General features: G+C 35.8%; 1 pseudogene; it reads right to left on the reverse strand.

Moving 5' to 3' along the window:
* Positions 1-2558: 2558 nt before the first annotated feature.
* LOC103263476 lies at positions 2559-3198 on the reverse strand (annotated as a pseudogene).
* Between the last annotated feature and the right edge of the window lie 20321 nt (positions 3199-23519).

The raw sequence follows: 23519 nt of genomic DNA on the forward strand, positions 1-23519 counted from the left end.
AATTCTGCTATTTACTATGTGTGGGAATGTTGACAATCTACTGAACTTCCTTAAGACTTCAATTTCATCATCTATAAAGACTGAAAGGACATAACATGGAGTCAATATAGCCAAAGACCAGTCATTTTAACACTGCCTAGTTTTCATGTTTTTCTAGCAGTTCCCTTTAATTTACCTTCTAATCCACTAGCCAAGGACAGAACAAGTTTCTCATAGGCAGCTATCGACAATGTTTTACAACTCTCTCCCCAGCTTATTTTATACTAATTAGCTTTCATATTTCAAGTATTTGCTTCCACCCATAAGACCCAAGTTAACCTAACCAGCCCTTCGTGACCTTCATGACACAGACAGACACCATCACCATGGCAGCAATCATGTGATTAGCCCACTCATATACCTGCTGTAACCTGAGATCAGTACCTGGACTTACCTCCCTTCCCTGATGATGTGAAGCAGACCACCACCCAATCACCTTAATGACTTTTCCCCATCAAAGGGAGAGTTTAAAAGGATTCAACTCCAAGCTGCAAGTCTCCATTGCTTTACTAAACTCTGGTGTGGCTATGTGCTCTTTGAGCTATGGCCGCCCCCATGTCTCCTAAGCTTTGGTCTCCTCTGCTACCTTGGAAAGATGAGCATCTTCTCTCTCTCTCTCTCTAATTTACTTTCTAGCCATTGCTTTGTAAACTCTGGTGTGTCCATATGGCTCTTTGAGCTATGGCCTCCATGTTTCTTGGCTTTGGTCTCCTCTTCTACCTTGGGGAGGAACATTTCCTCTCTCTTCTCTCTCTCTCTAATTTACTTTCTAAATACACTATATATTCCAATCTAATTTCTCTGCAATTCTTTGCATCTTTTTCCTGGTACCAGATTGTACAACCCCACCCACAACATTTTGGAGGCTCTACTGAGATTTTTTTTTCATTTATTAAAAATTGTGTGCTTATTCTCAACATGTTTAAACTTCAGTCACCTTAAAGAATGCTCTGTTTGATGCAGTACACCTATCAAGACACTTTTTTTACTGCTCAAAAATTTTGAACTTATCATTCGGTGCCTTTTAGTGCTTCTACTGTTTTTTGTTTCACCTCTTCCACACTAGCAAAATCTTTCCTCTTGAGGACTTTTTTTAAATCAGGAAAACAAACAAAAAAGTCTCTAGGAGCAAGGTCAGGTGAATAGGGAGGGTAGGGAATGGCGGTCATGCCACTTTTGGTCAAAACTACTGAACACTCAGCGTGGTGTGGGCAGGTACATTATCATGATGGAAGAACAACAGTCACCTTTTGCCAAAACTCGGGACATTTCTTCTGCAAATTGTGGTGTAGCCTTCTCAAAATTTCCAGATATAAACTTTGGTTGACTGTTTGATCAGGAGGAACAAATAGAGTATACTACAAGAGGCCCACCCTCCAAAAGTTAATTCCATTTTTTGGTTTATGTCCTTTGCCATATTACTTTTAGACTGAACTTGTCAGTTTCTACAAATATGACATAACCCTTCATTGCTTTGGTTTGTATTTCTGTCAGCATTGCTTTGTAGTTTCTGATGAATAGATCTTGTATATCTTTTGTTACATTTTTTTCCAAGTATTTCATGTATGTTGATGCTACTGTAAATAGTATTTTTAAAAAGTAAAAAATGTTCATTATTTATTGTAAATATATAGAAATAAACTTGATTTTGTATCCTGCAACCTTGTTAACCACGCTAATTAGTTTGAGGTTTTCTTTTTTTTAGTAGATGCAATATGATTGTCTGTGTAGATGATTATTAAGTCTACAATTAAAGGTGATTTTACTTTTTCTTTTATAATAGAGGTTCAGTTGGGTAGAATCTTTAACACAGTGGTTGAAAAGAAGTAGTGAGAGCAAATATCCTTTTTCTTGTCTTGCTCCTGAGTTGTTTAAGGGGAAATCTTTTACTCTTTCCCTGGTAGGTATGGCGTTAGCTGTAAGTTTTCTGTAGTTGCCCTTTTTAGGTTGTGTAAATTCCTTCTATTTATAGGTAGCTGATGAATTTTCAGATGTTAAAACCTATCTTAGAATTCCTGAGACAGACCCCACTGTGTATGATATATTTTCCTTTTTATAAGTTTGGATTCAATTTGCTAAATTTTTGTTAAGGATTTTTGCTTTTTAAAAAATTGCATTTTTTTTTAATCTTTTAAAATTTTTTCATTTAATATGTGGGGTACAATTCAGGATTAGGTATGCAAGTGGTCATCATACAGGTAAAGTTTGGGCCTCCCTTTGGTCCTCACTTCACCTGGTTTGAGATTAGGTACCCTTATTGATGTTATGTACCCCTCTCTCTCGGCAGTGTCCTGCTACTGCTAGTTGCTTTCTTATAGAATTTTGGTAAATGTTCTGGGTCGGCTTATGAGTGAGAACATGTGGTACTCAGTTGTTTGTTTCTGTGATAGATCACTCAGTATGATAGACTAAATCCATCCAAGTTGCTGCAAAGTTGTTTTTATTTTTCTTTTCTTTTCTTTTTTTAACAGAAAGCAAAATTTATTGGTGGGAATGAAGAGCTAGCAGAGTGAAAGCCCTCATGAGTGCAGGGCCCACCACTTGTCCAGGGGGTGAGATTGGGGATGTACTTGACCCCACAGCCATCTGGGATGAGCTGCTTCTCAGCCACCGTGTCTTCGAATTCATCTGTGTTAAACTTAGTGAAGCCCCACTTCTTTGAGATATGATCTGGCGGCCAGGGAACTTAAGCTTGGCCCTGTGCAGGGCCTCAATCAAGGGCTTCCTTGTTCTGCAGCTTGGTGTGAACTGACATAATGACTTGGTCAATATGCACCCTGGTCACGGTGCCCTGGGGCTTCCCAAAGGCACCTCGCAAACCTGTCTGGAGCCTGTCAACCCCAGCACCGGACAACATTTTGTTGATGTGGATGATGTGGAAGGGGTGGAGTCTCACTCAGATATGAAAGTCATCTTTGCCACAACTTTTTACCATGTACTTGTTGGCACAAATACGGGCAGCCTCCCCGGCTTCAGAGAACAGCTGTTCATATTCATCCGACACCATGTGACCACAGAGTGGGAGCTCATCTACTTTCACCTTCTTTCACTCAAGGTCAAAGGTGCGAATCTTGACATCACAGACACCTTGGCAGAAGTAAAAAGTGGGTATGGCTTGTTCTTACAATACCATTAACACTGGGCAGGGCGGCAGCCCATGGTGACATCAGGATTTTCAGTGGCTCGCTGAAAGAAAAGACCCCCACAGAGATCTTTAACCTAACATTTTTGGAGGTCCTGTGGAGATCCCCCTGCTGGGAGATTTTGTACCTAACAATGACATAACTTGTAGGGTTGTTCTGAGAATTTGATGTGATAATGTTTCAAAAGCGTTAAGATATATTCTCGCATGTGATAAATACTCAATAACTGTTATCATTCTTACTGAGCCAATGCTGCCTTGGAGTTGCCAAACTAGTATTTACAGATATCAATTGCCCTAGAAAATTCCAGTCTAGTAAGACAATATCAAAGGTAACTTAATTTTTCTCTTCTTCTCTCTTTTCTTTTTCCTTTTCACTCCTTTTCCAAAACACATACCATACAATGACTAAAAAGGACATTCTTCTTTTGTCTTGTAAGATACCAGTCTTCTCTGTACCACCACCACACACACATCCACTGAATGTCTATTACCTTAAAGACTCAAGCTCTTGGTTTCTTTATAAACTATGATGAGGTTAGCCCCTTTGGCTGCGTTTGTCAGAACAATGTCACAATAATTCAAAACCTTGGTAATATGCATCCACGAATAGCAGCAGTCACCTTCCTTTTGGAAAAGCTTCCATTTCTTCAATTTAGTGTTTGTGCAAAACATATTTTTGGAATAAGTAGTTATAAAATCATTTCCTAATAAGCTTCATTTCCTGAGGACAAATAAGGGAATCTGCAATATAGAAACAGAAAAAAGATCATTACTCAGAAACTTTGCTGCTGCTGCTGCTGCAATATTGGAAAGCACATCATGCCGTTTTCTGATCTATATGAAATTTTCTTTTGTAAGTATTTATTTATTATAGAGTTGTGGGATACAAGTGAGAATTTACTACATAAGTAGGTTGCATGCAGGTGAAGTTTGGGCTTCTAGGTGTCCCTCACACCCTCTAGTAGTGGACCAGATACCCTTTGTGTTGTCACGTGCCCCCAACTCGCCTCTCTACCTCCCTCCCTTAGCAGTGCCCAGAGACTGCCGTTCCCACACTTGTGCTGATGTGAATAGTGATCAGGGCCTATTTATGAGTGAGAACATGCGGTATTCAGTTCTTCGTTTCTGTGATATTTCACTTAGCATGATGGTCTCCAACTGCAACCTCAACAAACTGAAATGATTTTGTACAGCAAAAGAAACCATCAAGAGAGTGAAGAGAAAACCCACGGAATGGGGAAAAAATTTGCAAATTATGCATCTGACAAAGGCCTAATATCCAGGATCTACAAGGAACTCAAAAAGTGAGAGAAAATTCTATTTTTAATACCGTTCTTTTGGACAGCATTTTAATACTATTTTTTTTCTGATTTCATATTTTTTTTCTTCATGACCTATTCCTTGCAATACTTTTTGCTTGAGGTTTTGATTGCCCTGCTGTATTATTTTTCAACCTTTTTACATATTTATTGTTCCATTAACCCAGATGTTGATTTTCTTTCATACTTGATTTAATTTATTTTGTGAGTTTGTGTTCAATTTATGGATTTTGAGATAAATCTTTCTCACTGGTTCTTTACACTATAGACTGCATAAAATCTGATTTATAAAAGTTCACTTTGTTTTTGATGTAAAAGCAAATATTATGTTTGATTTGGTCTTGGTCACATGAGGTTATTAAGGAGGGGAAACGTTTTTGATACTTGTAAAATTAGTCTTTTTTGATTTTCAGTTGAAGCAAAGAAAAGGGAAATTGACATTTGCCTGAGTTTGATATTTGAGCTGACTCTGATCTTTGATTATTTTCAAATGTTTATGTAAATGTGAGTCCTGTCTAAGCAATCTACTATTTGCAGGATTTTAACAAATAAACCTCTATAGCAGAACCAGATGCTTTTAAGACTAAAGATATATCTGAATTTTTCAAGAAATTTTATTTGTTTTTACTTGAGGATGTCAGAATTGTGATGGTCGGATCAATTTACTTTGGATTCTTTGATGTTTTAATAGATGATGTCAGTAGAACCCCAGGACCTATTCCTATATCACTTCTGGGTATCCATCTTTTACCTATTAGGGTCTTCTAAGTTAAATTTTGAGGCATTTCTGGGTACTTCTTAGCAACAGACATAATGTATATTTAAATAAACTGTTCAGAAAATAACAATCAGTCTTTAAGAGATATGTAGATCTTTAAATTGTGATTATTGCAGGGTTCATAATTCAGAATATTTTTCACCTGAAATTTTTAGCACTCAGCAAAATGTATTTTCTTAATTTCATACATTTCATTTACAGTACTTCTGTTTTCAAGAGAAGATTCTGTTTACCCCCAATATTTTACCTAGCTTATTTCCTGAGATTTTATTGTCAGAGAGAATTTCTATTTTCTTTTCAGACAATTTTCAAAGGTATGACCTGCATTATCTTAAAAATAAAGAAGATAGCTGCTGGGAGTTATGTAGGAATACATGATATTAAATAGTTATTCTATTTAAGCAACTAAAAGTTGGATACAATACAAAGAAAAAATCTACCCCATATGAATAATTTGAATAATTATTAAAGAACTTGAGTTTATGGGCTTAAAACTTTAGAAGACAATATTTCAGATATACCCAGATGTTTTTACTGCAGAATTTTCCAAAATGATTAAAGAATTAATACCAATTCTATGCAATTGCTTAGATAAAATGGAACAGGGGGAACAATTTTCAATTCATTTTATGAGACTAGTATTAGATTGATATCAAACCAGAAAAACTCAAAACAAAAAATAAAACCACAGATGAATATTCATTATGAACATACTCAAAACTACTCAACACAAAATTGGCAAATTGCATCCAGCAATGTGTAAAAGTAATTATATATCATAACCAAGTGCAAAGTTGGCTCAATATTCAAAAATCTATGTAATCCACCACATCAACAGGATAAAGAAGAATTGAATTATCATATTAGAGAATCATTTAATGAAATTTAACATCCATTTATGATACAATTTCTCAACAAAGTAGGAATAAAAAGAAATGACCTAAACTTGAATTTAAAAAGTCTATAAGACACCTAGAGATATCATATTTAATAGCGAAAGACTAAATTCTTTACCCCTGAGATCTGGAGCAAGGAAAGATTTCTATTCCTACTATCCTTTTAAAATATTTTTTTAATTTTAAAGATGTGGGGTACAATTCATATTTAGGTTTACAAGTTGTCGTCGTACAGTGTGGGACTTCCAGAATAAAGCAAGAAAAGAAAATAAAAGTCATACAATTGGAAAGAAAGAAATAAAGCTTCCTGGCCCTAAATACAGATGACATCATGGCCTATGGAGAAAATGTCAGCATATATATCAATTATATTTCTACTGCTAGCAATTAACAACATCTGGAAATTGAAATGAAAATACAACCACATTTATAATTACTCAATGATATATTTAGGTATAAATATGATAAACCATGTACTGGAGTTGTGTGTTGAAAACTGCAAAATGTTAATGACAGAAATGTTATGCTAAAAAATTAATGGAGAAGCATTGTGTTTATGGATTGGAAGACTTGATATAGTAAAAACATCAATTATCCCCAGATTGATCTATAGGTTTTCTAGATTCTCTACCAAATTCTCTGTTCAGTTTTTTATGGTTATTAGCAAGCTTATTCTAAACTTTATTCTAACATGTAAAAGGAACTATAATAGCTGAAAAACTGTTTAAAAAGAAGAATAAAATTTGAGTACTCGTCATATTCAACTTTAGGATACTATATTGCTGCTGTAAGCAAGACAATGTGGGATTAGTGGAGGGATAGAAACATAGATTAAAGGTAGTAAATACAGGGCCCAGAAAAAGACTGACAAAAGTATGGCAAACTTATTTTTTTACAAAGTTAAAAAAGCAATCAAATAAAAGAAAGATTATCTTTGATTGGTTTTTCAACAAATGATACTGGAATAATTGGACATCCATAGGCAAAACAAGACAGAAAAACAAAATCCCCCAAATTCCACCTTGACCTAACTTCTCAACTTACCTAAAAATTAACTCAAAAACCCCCCACAGATTTACATGTAAAGTATGAATCTATAAAACTTTTAGAAGAAAACAGAATACAATCTCCAAATCCTAGAGTTAGGCAAAAAGTTCTTCGAACACCAAAATCATGATCCATAAATTTTTAAAAAAACAATAAGCTAAACATCAAAATTAAAAATGTATGCTTTAAAGAAAAGTATTTTTTAAAAGATGAAAATGCTAAATAAACCTTGAAGAAGCTATACAGATAACAAATAAGCACATGAAAATACATTCAGTATTAAAACAACAACTGAAATTAGCCCATAAGAAGAGCTAAAACTTTAAAAATCCTGACAGCACAATACAACACTGATGAGGTGTGCCACAAAACTGAATCTCTCATACATTGATAGTGGGAATGTAAAATGATACAGTCACTCTGAAAAATAGTTTCACATTTTCTTAAAAAAACAAACAAACAAACATACTATTCCCATATAACCCAGCAGTCACTCTCTTAGGCATTTATCCTGAGAAATTGAAAAACAAAGTCTGCACAAAAATTTCTTGTTCAATTGGTGGGTGTATTGTTTAAGCACACACACACACAGAGTACATCCATACTATAGAATATTACTCAGTATTGAAAACGAACAAGCTATTGACACACACAATAAATTGGGCAGATCTCAATAGTATTTTGCTGAAGGGAGAAAGTCATTATTTAAAGGTTACACACTATAAGGTAATGGAAGTTAGATTGCAGAGGAATGAGGAAAGCATGAATGTTAAGAAGTGAAAGGCGCAAATAAAGATGGTTTTTGAGAATCTGGACAATGAAAGGAAGAATACCAATTTAAGTGACAGTATAGACTTTGTCATTTTAAATTCTGTTTACACTAGTGTTATGACTAAAAAGGCAATCAGTGTATTGTGTAAGGATGCATTTATTTTAAGATATGCCATTTTCCTCTGTTATGTAAAATTTTGAATGCATGACTAAGTTAACGTTCTTCAAAGTTAAGATATTTCTATGGTTCAAAGAAATTTTTTTTTTGCCTTAGTGAAGAAACTAGTCTGTAATTTTTTTTGAAATACTATCTTTTATTGAGAAGATTCAGGAAAAAAGGAGAGAACTTGCATTTGACATTCTGGCTCAAAAAGAAAGAAAAAAGAAAGAGAAAAAAATCATGTGTTGTAAGTCTGAACATAAGTGCTCCCATTATTTTCTCTCACAGTGCTTATTTGTTTTCTCATAATTCCAATCATACTCTACACTTTTTATTTTTTATCTGTTTGCTTATTTGTTTGTTACTTGTTGCCCCACTAGGATGAAAGTTCCATAAGTATTAAGCCAACATCACAGGAGCCCTCAAAACTATGTCTGGCACATATAAGACCCTCAGTGAATATGCATGCAGGAATAAATGAATAAAAGATATGATCCTAAAATTTTGAAAACCTAGCTTAAGTGAAGAAAACTCACTAACATTTATAAAGGAGGAAATCATTCAATATTTAGCAAATACTGAATGCCTGTATGTGCTGGGCACCACTCTAATTATTTGTGATACATCATGGGATGGAGGAATAGGTCGAAATGTATGCCTTCATGAAATTTATATTCTAGTGAGGGAAAACAAAAAGAATGAATAAATGAAAGGAAGGGTTTTGAAGTATATCATCACCCACAAAACTGCCCAAATTAGATGATAAGTAAGACCATTATTTTGCTTCCTCATGTTTAAAAAAACTCTAAATTTGTAATTTATTTGTCTTTTTTTCCCATCTAGAAGAGAAAAATTAAAAGGTTTGATGGCTAATAGCAAGTAACGTCTTTCTTTACTAAATTCTTTCTTTGAACTACATTAGTGATATAAATATGGAAAACTTGGAAATCTTTGAAATAGGGTTGCAGAAATGAAGTTCAGAGCCTAAAGTAATGCAACTATTTGATATTCAACATAAAGAGTGTAATTATAAAGTGACACTGTATAGAATAAGAGAAAAGGGAGCAAAAATATACTTGGGTACTGTTTGGAAGTCACTTTAAAAAAGAACTGCTCTGTTCCTGAGCATTATATTTTTAAATACAATACCTTACTTAAGATAGTATTTCCTCTTAATATACTAAGTGACATCCCTACTATATTAAATAGCATATAAACTACTTATAATATGTACTATTATAAGTTTATAAACTACTTATAATTTTATTTCAATACTATGACATTTGTTTAGGAAAAAAATATAAAATAATTTGTTCTAAGACTTAATGTCCGAAGTAAAATGGTGGCTCTAATAGCACTGCCACCCTAGTAGCTCTAAGAACAATTATCCAAGGTGCAGGCTACTTGGAAGATAGGATATGGCAAAGAAATCCTTCACAGGTAGTATCACATATTGACTAATTATCAGAGACAAAGAGAGGAGAACCTTCTAAATTACTCTAATCTCAATGGTAATATCAACAGTCTTTATCTTAAAAAACCAGTCCTGCACACAGTGTTTATAGAGAAAACAGGGTCATTTGAAAGCTTATAAGATTTCCAGAACTGCATAGAAAATCAGTAGCATAGCTCAGGAAAACATAAAAAAATCAAATACAATTCTCTAAAAATAAATTCTTTGCTATTTTAAGAACTCCTATATGTAACAATGTTTTCTACAATAATCATTCAGATTATTAAAAAGATATGGAGACTCCTCCATAAACAGGGTTTTATAGAGATGTCAACAAGCAAGACATTCTTGAGACTGACATCAGGAGAGATGACATTATGCTGAACACTATTTATTAGTTCATGAAACTTACATTCTAGTGAAGGAAGATAAAGATTGGATACATGAAAAGAAGAGTTTTGAAGTGTATCATCACCCACAAAACTGCCCAAATTGAATGATGAGTAAGACCAATATTTTGTTTCCTTATGATAAAAGCTCTGAATTTGTAATTTGTTTGTCCTTTTTTCCCATCTAGAAGATAAAAATTAAAAGGTTAGATGGCTAATAGGAAGTATATCCTTTCTTTACTAAATTCTTTCCTTGAACTATATTAGTGATGTAAATTTGGGGAACTTGGAAATCTTTGAAATGGGGTCGTGTTTAGTAGGTAAATGATAGGTGGAATATAGTCACTGATTTGTTTCTCAAACATTTCCTACTCTGGAATCCGTGGCAAGTTACTAAACTAAATCTTAGTAGGTATTTTTAAAGCATCAGCTTCTTTGTTTAGACATGTGTGTATGTGTGTGTGGACATACATATGTGAATGTGTGTGCCTTATCCACAGCTGATGAAAATCTCTTTCTGTAAGTTTACCTCTCTTCTCCAAAAAAGAAAAAAAAAGAAAAAAAAGAGACAGTCTCCCAGCCTAACCCTCTCCTTGACAGATTAGACGCTTAATGCTAAATGTTTGAATTGTCACATCCAAGAGAGGCCTTATTAATCCAAACTGTTTATATTTGTACATTGAGATTTCTCAATTGACATTCCACTGTATTTATGGAGTAAATTGCTCCACAGAAAGAAATTTTATTCAGGTTCATAAATGTTGACTTCATAAGGTCACTTTAAAAAGTTTATTTCCTGGATCCTTTTAAAAAGAGGAGTTTCCTAGGAAATGGCAAACACACATTGGCATGTGGCATTCTGGCTCTGCAAAACACTGTTGTTTGTTTTCAAGCTTGCTGTTCTGAAGTAAACCTTGTTTGTTAGAAAAGATAGGATGCTGCTTCAACCTTGAAAGGGGAGGGAAGGAAGAAATAGCATTTTCTCTATATAAGCCTCTGATAACACCAAAATGTGAAACTTTATGAATGCTGTTTGAGAGATTCTATTTTTTGATAACTCAGAAATTGCATTTTTGGCAGGATGGTTTCAAAAAAAGGAACACTAGGGCTTTGATTTGGTCCTCTGTTTTTATCTGCAACTTTAATCTATATATGGGAAAGGTTTTCTTTGACATTTGTAGCAGCATTTCTGAGATTGATGCTGCTGCCTATTATTATACAGGAGAACATTTGATACTAAAGGTTCTCGCAGCTCCCATCAGCTTTCTATAGCAGGTCTACTCTCCTGACATTTAATGTCCCTTAAGCTTGATATGGTCTGATAACTTCAACGTGCCAGCTGCTTTGGGGAGAAATAAGGAACTGCGGTATCCTTGATTCTTCATACAGACTGTCACCACCTACATTACCAGTCACACATCACCTTTCCCCTTACTATGTGTGAATTAATATCTAGAAAGTGTACGTGCATTATGTCTGTGTGTACAGGTACCAGACACACCAAGATTGAACCAGATTAGAGAAAAGTAGTCTCTTTATAAACACAATGAAAGGATCCAGCATCTGTCACTTCCTGGAGATGTCTAGATTATCTTTCTGAAGCTGACCTTTGAGTGAGCCCAGTTAAAAAGAAAGGTTCCCTATGCCTTAAATATCAATTTTCCTTCAACGGCTCTTTTAGTTTGTATGTTCAAAGAGATGTTGTTGCTGTAAGTGCCTTATGAAAAAAGAGTTAAAATTATCTTTTTAATCATAATTTAGAGTCCAGATTAGATCCTGATGAAATAAACTTGTATATCCATACATTGGAGGAACTGCTAATGGAATAATATGTAGGTACAAAAAGAATCAACATTTCTCTATTTCCTGATCTTATAGATCTACAGGATAGGTTATCAAGTGGAAAAAAAAATGTAAAAAGAAAAAATCCATAGTATGCTATTTTTTTGTGTGAGAAAACGTGAAGTCAAATCAACCTCAATGGAAAGCAGTGTGATGATTCCTAAAAGAACTGAAAAATTGACCTTTTATATGATACAGCAATCCCTCTCCTGGGAATATACGCAGAGGAACATAAATCATTCTACAGAAAAGATACCTAGACATACATGTTTATAGTCACACTATTCGCAATAGCAAAAATATGGAACCACCCCTACTGCCCATCAAAAGTGAACTGGATAAAGAAAAATGATACATATGTACAATGGACTATTATGCAGCCATAAAGAAGAACAAAATCATGGACTTTGCAGTCAATTGAATGGAGTTGAAGACCATCATACTTAGTAATCTATCATAACAGCAAAGAATTGAATATTGCATGTTCTTATTCATAAGTGGGACCTGAACATTAATCACCCTAGCACAAATGAGGGACTGGCAGTTACTGGTCACTGCTGAGGGGAATGAGGGCACATAACAACACGAAGGATACTTGGTCCCAAACCAGGGTAAGTGAGGGCCAGTTGGAGGCAAACTTCACCTGCATGCATCCTACTTATGTAGTTAATCCTTACTTGTTCCCCACATCTCTATAATTAACTATTTTTTTAAGTACACAATCTCAAAAGAAAAAGAAAGAAGTGAAAAATACAGATTTGCTTGTATTTTCATTAAGAAAGCACTGGAAGGATAAGAAATGAATCAAAGTTCTAACCAGTAGAAAGTAAGTCAGAAAGAAAGTAGATAGGGACAGAGGTGGGAATACAAGCTCTTAATTTTTATCTTTTTATAGCATCTTAATTTTTAATCATGTGAATATCGTAGCAAAAAAATTGCAACTTATTTTTTTAATATGGCTTTCATTTTCATTTGAATTTTCTTTGATATCTGACAGTTTTATTGGGTTCTAAGAGATCTGATAATCCCATTTGGTTAAGCCACTGGTCTCTGAGATGTGCCACTCAGCCCAAAGAATAATTCTAACCAAATTTTGGAATTAGTGCTGCATCATCTGTGTGCACCTTTTCTTTAACCCATCATAAGCTCACAAAGGGCAGATGCCACATCTCTGCTTACAAAGCTAAGAATAGATGTACACTTACTGGATAACACTTCCAGGGGATGTATATGTTTGAAATAAGAGAAAGAATGATGACCCACTTTCTCAGTAGTAAAGACTGATTATTTTTTAAACTCGTGATATTCTATATCCAAGATTGTAGTTTATTAGAATACTGTTTACAGTCCACTGCTCATGAAGAAAATTAGCCTTTCTCATTTTAGTCAGCTTGAGAACTATTCAATTTCAATACAAATGAAAGAACAGAATATGAACTTCCCAAAGTTATACTCTTAATATTATTTTTTAAAGCATCCTTACACTGTAGTCAACATGCAATGAATGCATAACTTAAAAACCAAAGCTTGGTAGAAGCTTGTCAAAATGGCTTTGTTAAACTAGGAATGGAAAATAAAGTTAACTCTTTGATATATTCCCAAACAATCTAACACACCTAAAAAATAAGGTGCGATCTAAATTAAATGACAAAATATCCTGGAGAACAACTCAAACAATTAATAAGGTCTTAGCTATTGCCCCGAAATCACAGTGTTCAGAAAAATGCATGCTAGAGGTATGATGGAGTCTAGAGCGAGTCCAGGAAAGTGACTGGATTTATCGGAAGAAAAAATATGAGATGCTTCATCATGAAATCCAAATAACCCCATTGCTTGATGGGACAACATAACCTGAAATGTTTAATCAGTCAAATTATGAAAGCCACCTGGCTCAATGTAGGCATCGGGAATGAAGAAGGGATGAACATTTGCAAGCCAGCAGTTGTTGTGAGTAGACAACTGACTTATAATCTGAAATATCTAGGCATAAATGTTGATTTCTCTGTGTCAATTTGTAGAACTACTTTCAAAAGGGTAAAGCTTAGTATTAATTTGCTTTTTATTCTGAATGTTAATGGCAACACCTTGATAGGTTATTAACATATCGACTTTAACAGTGAGAAAGAAGGAGAGAATAATAATCTTTTTTTTTTTTTTTTTTTTTTTTGATTTGGAGTCTCACTCCGTTGCCCAGACTGGAGTGCAGTGGCTGCTCCTGGCCACCGCAGCGTCTACCTGCTGGGCTCCGGCAATCCTTCCGCCTCAGCCTTCCAAGTAGCCGGAATTACAGGCATGCGCTACCACGCCTGGCAGATTTTTTGATTTATTGTAGAGATGAGGTCTCGCTGCCCAGGTGGGTCTCGAACCCACGGGCTCAGGCAATCCACTCACCTCAGCCTCCCAAAGGCGCGGGGTTACAGGCTGAGCCACCGAGCCCGGCTTGAGAATAATAATCTTGAGATGAGAATCTGGTGAAGGGAGAGAGGAACAGATAGTTCTTTCCCTCTCTCAACGGTTTGAGGTCAGATTATTTCTGTTTTAAAAAATTATGTGACTGTGGAATAGCAATTTCATAGTCCTTGTTCTGTAAGGGCAGATGACTGCTTGGAGAAGTGATCTCTCTGTCCTGTGCTCCCACCTAGCTTCTCCTCTCCTCTTTTTATCTGAAGACAGAAATCTGATCTCTATTTCTTGATCCTGGTACACCGCACCTTCTTAATGTGGTCTGGACTACTGAAAAATTCAAAGGAAGAAGTGAGGTGAGGATTACAATCCTTCTAGTTCCTTGTGTCACCCTCCTCAGGATGTGTCCTCATTCTGCCTTGCTGATATGTAGATGGTAGCCAGTTAATAGACAGAAGCTCTGATCTAATTATCTGTGCTTGCTACTCCTCTGATTATCAGGGAACCCTAATATGAAAATGCTTTGGGGAGGAGAGGAAAGTTTACAAGTTCCACATCTATGTAAATAATTTAGCAACCTCCAAAATGAATTTGTATTAATATAGTCAGGGCTCCCAGAGTGTCTATAATAGCAATTTTACTTTCTCAATTTCCACAGGCTCCAAATCTCCCCCGTTCATGACTGCATAGGGACTGTCTTATAAACTTAGTAGAAACCACAACAGTTTTCTAAAATCTTCTGCTTGGGTCTATGAAAAACTATTTTTGTTTTCCAAACCATATATTTCTTTAGCTGGACTAAAAAAAAATTTTTTTAAAGAAACTTCTGCAAGGCATGTGGCTTTGTCATTCTGATTGGCCCTTAGAGATTGTCCAAAAGGACAGTGGTGCCTGCCCATGACATGTGCCATGACCTGCCCCTTTTTAGTGTTTTTCAAGAAATTCAACAGATAGGCATAATTATGGCTCCTGAAAGCTCTGCCTAGTGGTCTGGCTCCCCAGGAATTTGCCCACATTGCTTTGTGATGGTCCTCAGACTCTGCCCTTTCCTGCGGGATTTCACAGGTAGAATAGGATTTTGCTTTTAAGGTAGCAGACAAGCTGCCTGGCAGAGAGTCTACTAACAGAGAAGATGCACTACCCTTCCCATTCGCTCGCTGTGTTAGAAATCTTTGATTTAGAACACTACAGCTGCTGCAGTTCATTACTGTACATTTTAGAGTCAAGCTCAACTGTATCAGTGGGTTACCCCCTAAAGTGCAATACTCATTGTGATAATAACTAACGATATGACAGACAGGAGTGTCTACTGCCTTTGGAGCACCAGTACACTCAGATTTAAGTGAGCTCCCAAATAAGAGGAAAAGAGTGCTGCCTTACGAACCAGCTGCCCCTCTCATGGTGGCCCTATGAATTATGGCTACTCCCTCATTTCTGGCTTCTAGGAGTGCAGATGAGGAGCAAGGGCTTGTAATCATGGTTACTTCATCCTGAAATGACTATGGGACTCTAAGAGCCACGGTAGGGGATCCAGGGCTGAGGCATGGAAGCTCATCAGTAAGCTCTCTTGATGGTTATTTGTCTTGAAAGTCATGGTCTAGTCACCCCTTTACTCAACTCTTGACATGATGGGCTTTATAGGAAAAGACATCGTGACATGCAGGCCTCTGAACACAGGAACATCAATCTGAACCACTCATGTTAGAAAAAATTGGGAAATCCAAGGATTGAATGACTACAAGAGAGACATCATAACCCTATTGGATACAATTGTAAAGTAGGCAACAAAGACCACGGGTCTCTGATCTTGTCTTTACTGTTGAGCTGTCTGTGACTTTGTGCAAAATGTTTTTTGTGTGTGTGTGCTTTAGTATTTTTGACTGAGAAATGAAAATACTTGCTGGTTTATGAAACTTGTAGAACAGTACTTATTAGAGAGGCACTACGAAAGAAAATATTGAGGGACCTTTTTCTCCCATATACCACCTACCCCACCATCTTTGTCGTATCAGCTCTACTTCTTTAACTTTACCCATGTCTTTAAAATTTATTATCTACTTGATAGACATTCTTCATAATGCTGCTCCCTTTCTTCATAGACACTTAAGTGTCTGATTTTATATTTGCCCAAATAAAGCAGAAATCTTCTTTAGAACAATATATTCAGGAACTATTAGTATTAGCAAACCTTAATATGGCAGTTGATATAACTATATTTTATTTTCTATGTAGGCTGGGTACTCTGCTGGGTGTTTCACTCTATAGCTAGTCTCATAATAGCTATTCAGGACAGGGGTTATTACTACTGTTTTACATGCAGTTAAACTGAGACTTAGAGCTTATACAATTTACATAATTTGTCCAGAATATATTCCTTCAGATTCATACAAAACACATCTCTTGGTTTCTCCTTTCTGCTGTAATTTCATGCTAAGTCATCCAAATTTATGGAGGATTTTTGCATCTGGATTATAATATCACTAATTTTAATTTTAAAGATATGGGGTACAATTCAGGATTAGGTATACAAGCAGTCGTTGTATGGGTAAAGTTTAGGCCTCCCTTTGATCCCCACTTTGCCAGGTTTGAGATCAGGTACCCTTATTGATATTGTGGCTCCCCACCCCCACCCCCTGGCAGTATCCTGCTACTGCCAATCCCTTTGTTATAGTATTATGGTAAATGTTCAGGGTCTGCTTATGAGTGGGAACATGTGGTACTCTGTTCTTTGTTTCTGTGATAGATCACTGAGTTATAACATTATTTTTAGGTCTAGCCAAACCATTAATGAAGAGAGCTTTGTCCATCTGATAACTTTATTTACACAACCTACGCGTATGGACATATCCTTCATCTCATGAAGATCTATAACGGTCACACTTCTGAAAGATATTCTCTGACTATAACTCTTCTCCACTAGCTCTCTCGATCGTTTACTCTCCACGTACCCTCTCTCCAAACACAATATCATCCCTAATTTCCAGACCAATTTATTTTCTCTTGATAGTTTAGTTTTCTCTTTGGTCCATTGTGTTTGTCACTTTCAGTGCTTGCAAAATTTCCCTTAATTCTCCTGACCTTTTGTTTTCCTGTGATATGTATCCTAAAAACTATTTTTGTGTTGTCAACTTTCCCCTCAACCATCCCTTCATCCTTCAGATCTCTGTTCATACACCACGTCCTCAGGGCTTACCTCATTCTACGGATTAATTTTATCACTGTGTTCACATTTTTACAGTGACCTGTACTCTTTCTCCACAGCACTGTCAGAGTAACTTATATACATATTTATTTATTTACTTAATTTATCCCTCACTAGTTCAATCTGTACAAAGGCAGAATCCACGTTTGTTTGACTTACTTGTTGCCACTCTTTAATTCTAGATTATTACTCCTAAACTCCCCAGCAAAATAAGTCAAAACCAAATAAAAATGAAATGAAATAAACCTGCCCCTTTCTTTGACATATACACCATGTGGCTGTATCCCCCTACTTCTCTCCTCTTTGCTGTGTTAGACTTAGGACATTTTCTCATTTACTTGAGACTTTGGTCCTGGTTCACTGTCATTCTCATGCCTCCAATTCTTGTCATTGATCTCAGCCAAGTGGATGACCTGTGAAATATCTTGCCCTTTGCATATTTATATTTAACTTTGATCCATTGCATCCCAGCTACCCATTTCTTGTCACACTGTCTACCCTGACATCATGAGAAATTCCTACACTTCAAGATCAATATCAAACTTCCAATTCTGACACTATTACCTTTGAGCCCTCCTGCTCACTTGCTCAAGCTCTCTCGCTGCAACAATTCTCCATCTCATTCAGACTCCCAATACATTGACTCTACTAGCATCTTTCTGCTCTTGTTTTCTTTCTACGACCAACATTATAAGACTTCTTTGGGCATACCTTCAACTCTGTCTCCCTCCCTTCCTATTGCACTCACCTTCTAACAAACCACACTTTACTGTACTTAACTGTCTTCTTCTCTATATCTGTACCTGAACAGCAAAAATTGTGCTGAAAAAGAAAATTATCTACTACTAAGTTTCATCCTAAATTCATGTGCACAATCTTCAGCCTTTCAAAGCTGCCTGGAATTTCGAATATTCTTCTCTAGTAGGATTCCTATTCTCAGAAATAACTATTTATATATTTTCTCCTCAAAGCCCCATACCCTGTACTTTCCCATTCTTACCTGATTTCCTGTTATATTTAATTGAGAAATTAGAAACCATCAAACGTAAATACCTCCATTTCTCTACCACCAAATTTAACTTTCACTTGCAGTCACACTTTGCTTCCCCCCAGTGACAAGGAAGTCTGCCCTACCCATTCAAGTGGGAAATCCATTCCTCTACTTGTACCCTGGGTATCATACTGTCTCACCTCCTTAGGGGTATGCTGTTTAAGTTATCCTCTTTGACTCCTACTTCAACAACTTTTCCCTTTCTATATATTACTCTTAAGAAGTATAAAAACATAATCGAACATATTTTATCTTTATAGCCTCCCTTAATACTAATCCCCTTTGAATTACTTCATCATTTTTCTGCCTCCCTTAATGGATCAATTTTGGTGGAAAAATTAAATTATCAGGAAAAAAATTTTGCATGACCATCCCTCCTCACTCCTCCTTGTAACTATCCTTTACTCCTTCTGTACATACTGATCTCCACTTATATCCAATCTAGATTCCTCCCTCTCTTTCTCCTTACCTAATTCTAATTTCCTCATCACAACATTTCCTCTAGCTAACCTGGTTATTCTCAGATGGAGAACTGGATTTCTAATATACACATTGGGTCATGTTATTCCCAGGTTAAAAATAATGCCTCATTTTGCTTAAAAATATTATTATGCACAATAGACACAGTTAATTAAAAAAGAGAGAAGGACATGACTGAATATAAAAGTAATAGAAAAGTAGATTTAAAAAATAAGTTTAAAAAGTAATAGAAATGTAAACCAGATACATTTCCTTTCCTCACAGCACTTGCAGTATTTGAGGAGACTCACACTGGCAGTCAATAGATATTCACAGAGATAATTACCATTGTTAATAGTGTGATAAAAGAAGAATCCAAGATGTTATGAGAATAAATAATAGCAGTTTCTTCCCTGTAGAAATAGCATTTATCCTTGGATCTTAAGTAAGTATGTGTGTTGTGAAATGTTGAGACAACAGATGGAACTGTATATACAAATGTCCCAAGGCAGGGAAGAGGTAAGGGGTTTTTAAGCCACTGAATTGAACCCTTGTGACTGGACCCGTGGAACAGAAAAGGATAGTGGTATAAGGTAGTGCTTGGAGAAGTGGACAGGAGCTATATTCTTGACAACCTTGTAGATCATAAAATATTTTGTATTTCATCCCCAAAACAAAACGGGTGCCACTGAGGATTTTAAAAGATATCTGAGATGAGTTTTATTTTTAAACATCATTCTGGCTACCAAGCGATAAATATATGCAGATAATGAGCAGATGCAAGTAAATTAACTAACTATTATAAATTTCTAGGAAAGAGATAGTTGTAGATTGGACCAGGATGCTTTCAGTAGATATATGATAAGTGAACAAATTCAAGATATTTTAAAAGTTGAACTGACAGGGCTTGACAATTGATTAGATTTGGGCAGTAATGGCAACAGACATGTCAAGAATAATAAATGTGTCAAGGACATATCTCAAGTTTCTAACAGAAGTGGATAGATCCATAATGTAGTCAATTCCTGAGAATGGAGCACAGGTAGAGGAACTGATCTGGGAAAGAGGATAATGAATTAGAGTTCAAACAATGAAATTGAGATTTTTGTAAGAAATTCAAGTAAAATTTGAACTATGAGATTAAAAATTGAGAAATTATTAATTTATTTTCTCCCCTAAACCCTGTAAAGTTTATCAAATGTGACTCTAATTAAAAAAAATAAATAAATCCAATCACTTCCACTGCCTCCACTACTTTGACCTTAGACTGAGCTATCCTGCTCTGTCTTCTGGGTTGTTATTTTCTAATTGTCTCTCTGCTACCCTCTTATAGTCTATTCTCCATCAAGCAGCTAGAATAATATTTTAAAAATATATACCATACCACACATCTGCGATATCCTTACTTTGAAATACCACGTTGTCACTTTTGCCAAATGACCCTAAAGAAATCCCTGTCTTCCCCTCCACACTTTTATTCTACCCTTGTCTCTATGATATACTATGTGGTCACACTGACTGTTGTCCTGTTTTTTGAACAAGATCACTCCTATTTCAGGAGTATTTGTTCATTACACTTAGAATTTTCTTCTTTTTGTTCATTTTATTTGTTTATTATACCCAGACATTTTTTTCTCTTTCTCATTGTATCGGTTTTGATTTGAATGCCACTTGAACATTCTATATAAAATAAGCTACTCTTCTAGGCCTGTGAATTTATTTTTGGATGACATACTGATATTCAGAGTAGCAATTATTACTTGGCAAATGTAAATGATATGTAAGAGGAAGATGTACTCAGTGACTTCTTCTTTTGTTTATACAAGATAATATATTTTTATATCATTAAGAATTATTTTGGGGCCTGCGATGTAGAAAAGGAGCACCAGCAGGAAGGGAGGATGTTGTGGTATGAATAAAACTGCTTTATTGCTTTATTCACAGAAAACAGCTGTTGGTTAACATATGCTTCCTGATCTTGATTAATTGTGGAATAAAATAGTAAAAATTGTGACAACAATCATTTCAGAGTGTTATGTGGGAAAAAAATGACTATCAAATGAAAAATCTTTGTTTTACTATAACAAAGATTTCTGATTCTTGAGATAAAGAGTAGCCATTCAAGATTTTATACCAAGATTGAGATGAACAAGACTCTAAAAATATCAGTGTTCTATGACTCTATTAGACTTCTTATAGGATAAGTCTTAACAATATCATCAGTGTAGAGTGTGAACCTATTACTTTATTGAAAAGTGTGAACCTATTACTTTAGGACACACTTTTTTTTAATCAATATTTTTTATTATGGTTTTGTGGAGTACAGTTAAGGGGTAGGTGTACAATTATGCTTCAATCAGGCACCCTGTTAATAAGAGGTGTTTCCCCATCCCCAGACAGATATTTGCTACTGTTAATTCCATCCCCCCCAACATAGTTTCCCAGTACCGTCAGTCATTTTCTTATAGTATTACATTGGATGTTCAAGGTCCATTATATGAGTGAGAACATGTGATACTCGGATGTTTGTTTCTGTGAGAGGTCACTCAGTATTATAGATTCTAGCTCCATCCAGGTTACTGTGAAATTCATGATTTTGTTCTTTTTTATGGTTGCGTAGTACTCCATTGTGTATATGTACCACATTTTTTAAATCCAGTCCTCTTTTGATTGGCAGCATGGTTGTTTCCAGGTTCTTGCTATTGTGAACAATGCTGCGATAAATATACGTGTGCAAGTATCTTTTTTATAGAGTGATTTGAGTTCTTCAGGATATATTCCCAGTAGGGGGATTGTGGGGTCATATGGGAGGTTGATATTTAGAGCTTTTAGGAATCACCACACTGCTTTCCACAGAGGTTGCACTAGTTTACACTCCCACCACCAGTGCAGAAGTGTTCCCTTTTCGCCACACCCTCTAGCAGCTGTTATTCTTTGAGTTGTTGATAATTGCCATTCTGACTGGAGTTAGGTGGTATCTTAGTGTGGTTTTGATTTGCATCTCCCTGATGATTAGTGAGGTTGAACATTTCTTCATGTGTTTCTTGGCTGCTCAGATGTCCTCTTTTGTGAAGTGTCTGTTCATATCTTTTGCCCATTTTATAATGGGTTTTTTTTTTTCTTTTCAGCATGTTTTAGTTCCTTGTAGATCCAGGATGTTAACCCTTTGTCAGACCTGGCGTTGGCGAATATTTTTTCCTAGTCTGTAGGCTGTCTCCCTGCTCTCTTGATGGTTTCTTTGGCCTTGCAGAAGCTTGTCAGTTTAATAAGGACCCACTTGTCTATCTTCTATCTTATGACCTGTGGGTTTAGGGTTTTGTTCAGGAATTGGATGCCAGTTCCGATTTCCATGAGGGTATTTCCTTCATTTTCTAAGGTTCTTATGGTTTGAGGTTTTACATTTAGGTCTCTAATCCATTTGGAGTTAACCTTTGTGCATGGGGATAGATAGGGGTCCTGTTTCAATCTTCTGCATGTGGTCAGCCAATTTTCCCAGCACCTTTTACTGAATAGGTTCCCCTCTCCCCAGTGGTAGGTGGTGGAGGCTTTGTCGAAGATGAGTTGGTTGAGAAATTGAGGTTTTGCTTCTGGAATCTCTATCCTGTTTCATTAGTCTATATGTCTCTTCTTGTACCAATACCAGGCTGTTTTGATTATTGCAGCCTTATAATAAAGTTTAAGTCTGGAAGTGTGATACCTCCCACTTTTGCTGTCTTTTGCTAAGAATTGTTTTGGCTATTCATGGTCATTTATGTTTCCATATGAATTTCTGCATTGTTGCTTCTAGGTCTGAGAAGACTGTTGCTGGTAATTTGATAGGTATTGCATTGAATTTGTAGATTGCCTTAGGTAAGATGGACATCTTCATAATGTTGACTCTTCCAATCCATGAGCATGGGATATTTTTCCACTTGTTTGTGTCATCTTTGATTTCTTTGAGCAGTGTTTTGTAATTTTCATTGTAAAGTCCTTTCATGTCTCTGGTTAGGAAGATGTCAAGGTATTTCATTTTTTGTGTGGCTATTGTGAATGGAATTGTGTTGTTTATTTGGGTTTCTGCTTGTTTATTATTGGTGTAGAGAAATGCAATTGTCTTTTGTACATTTATTTTGTATCCTGAGACTTTGCCAAAGGCCTTTATCAGTGTAAGGAGATTTTTGACAGATTCTCTTGGGATTTCAAGGTACACAATCATATCATCTGCAAAGAGAGATAACTTGACTTCCTCTTTTCCTATTTGGATACCCCTGATTGCCTCCTCTTCTCTGATTGCCTGAGCCAGGACTTCCAATGCTATGTTGAACAGGAGGGGTGAGAGTGGGCATCCTTGTCTTGTTCCAGTTTTTGTCCATTTAGGAGTATGCTGGCTGTGGGTTTCTCATAGATAGATTTTACTATTTTGAGGTATGTTCCCCATATTTGTGGATGTTCAAGGGTTTTTTTCAAGAAGGGGTGCTGGATTTTATCAAAAGCTCTTTCTGCATCTAATGATATGATCATGTGGTTTTTGTTTTGACATCTGTTGATGTATTTAATTACATTTATGGTTTTACGAATGTTGAACC

The sequence above is a fragment of the Carlito syrichta genome, unplaced genomic scaffold (genome assembly GCF_000164805.1).
Source record: "Carlito syrichta isolate Samal-C Ts95f unplaced genomic scaffold, Tarsius_syrichta-2.0.1 Scaffold305121, whole genome shotgun sequence".
NCBI classification, from domain to species: domain Eukaryota; kingdom Metazoa; phylum Chordata; class Mammalia; order Primates; family Tarsiidae; genus Carlito; species Carlito syrichta.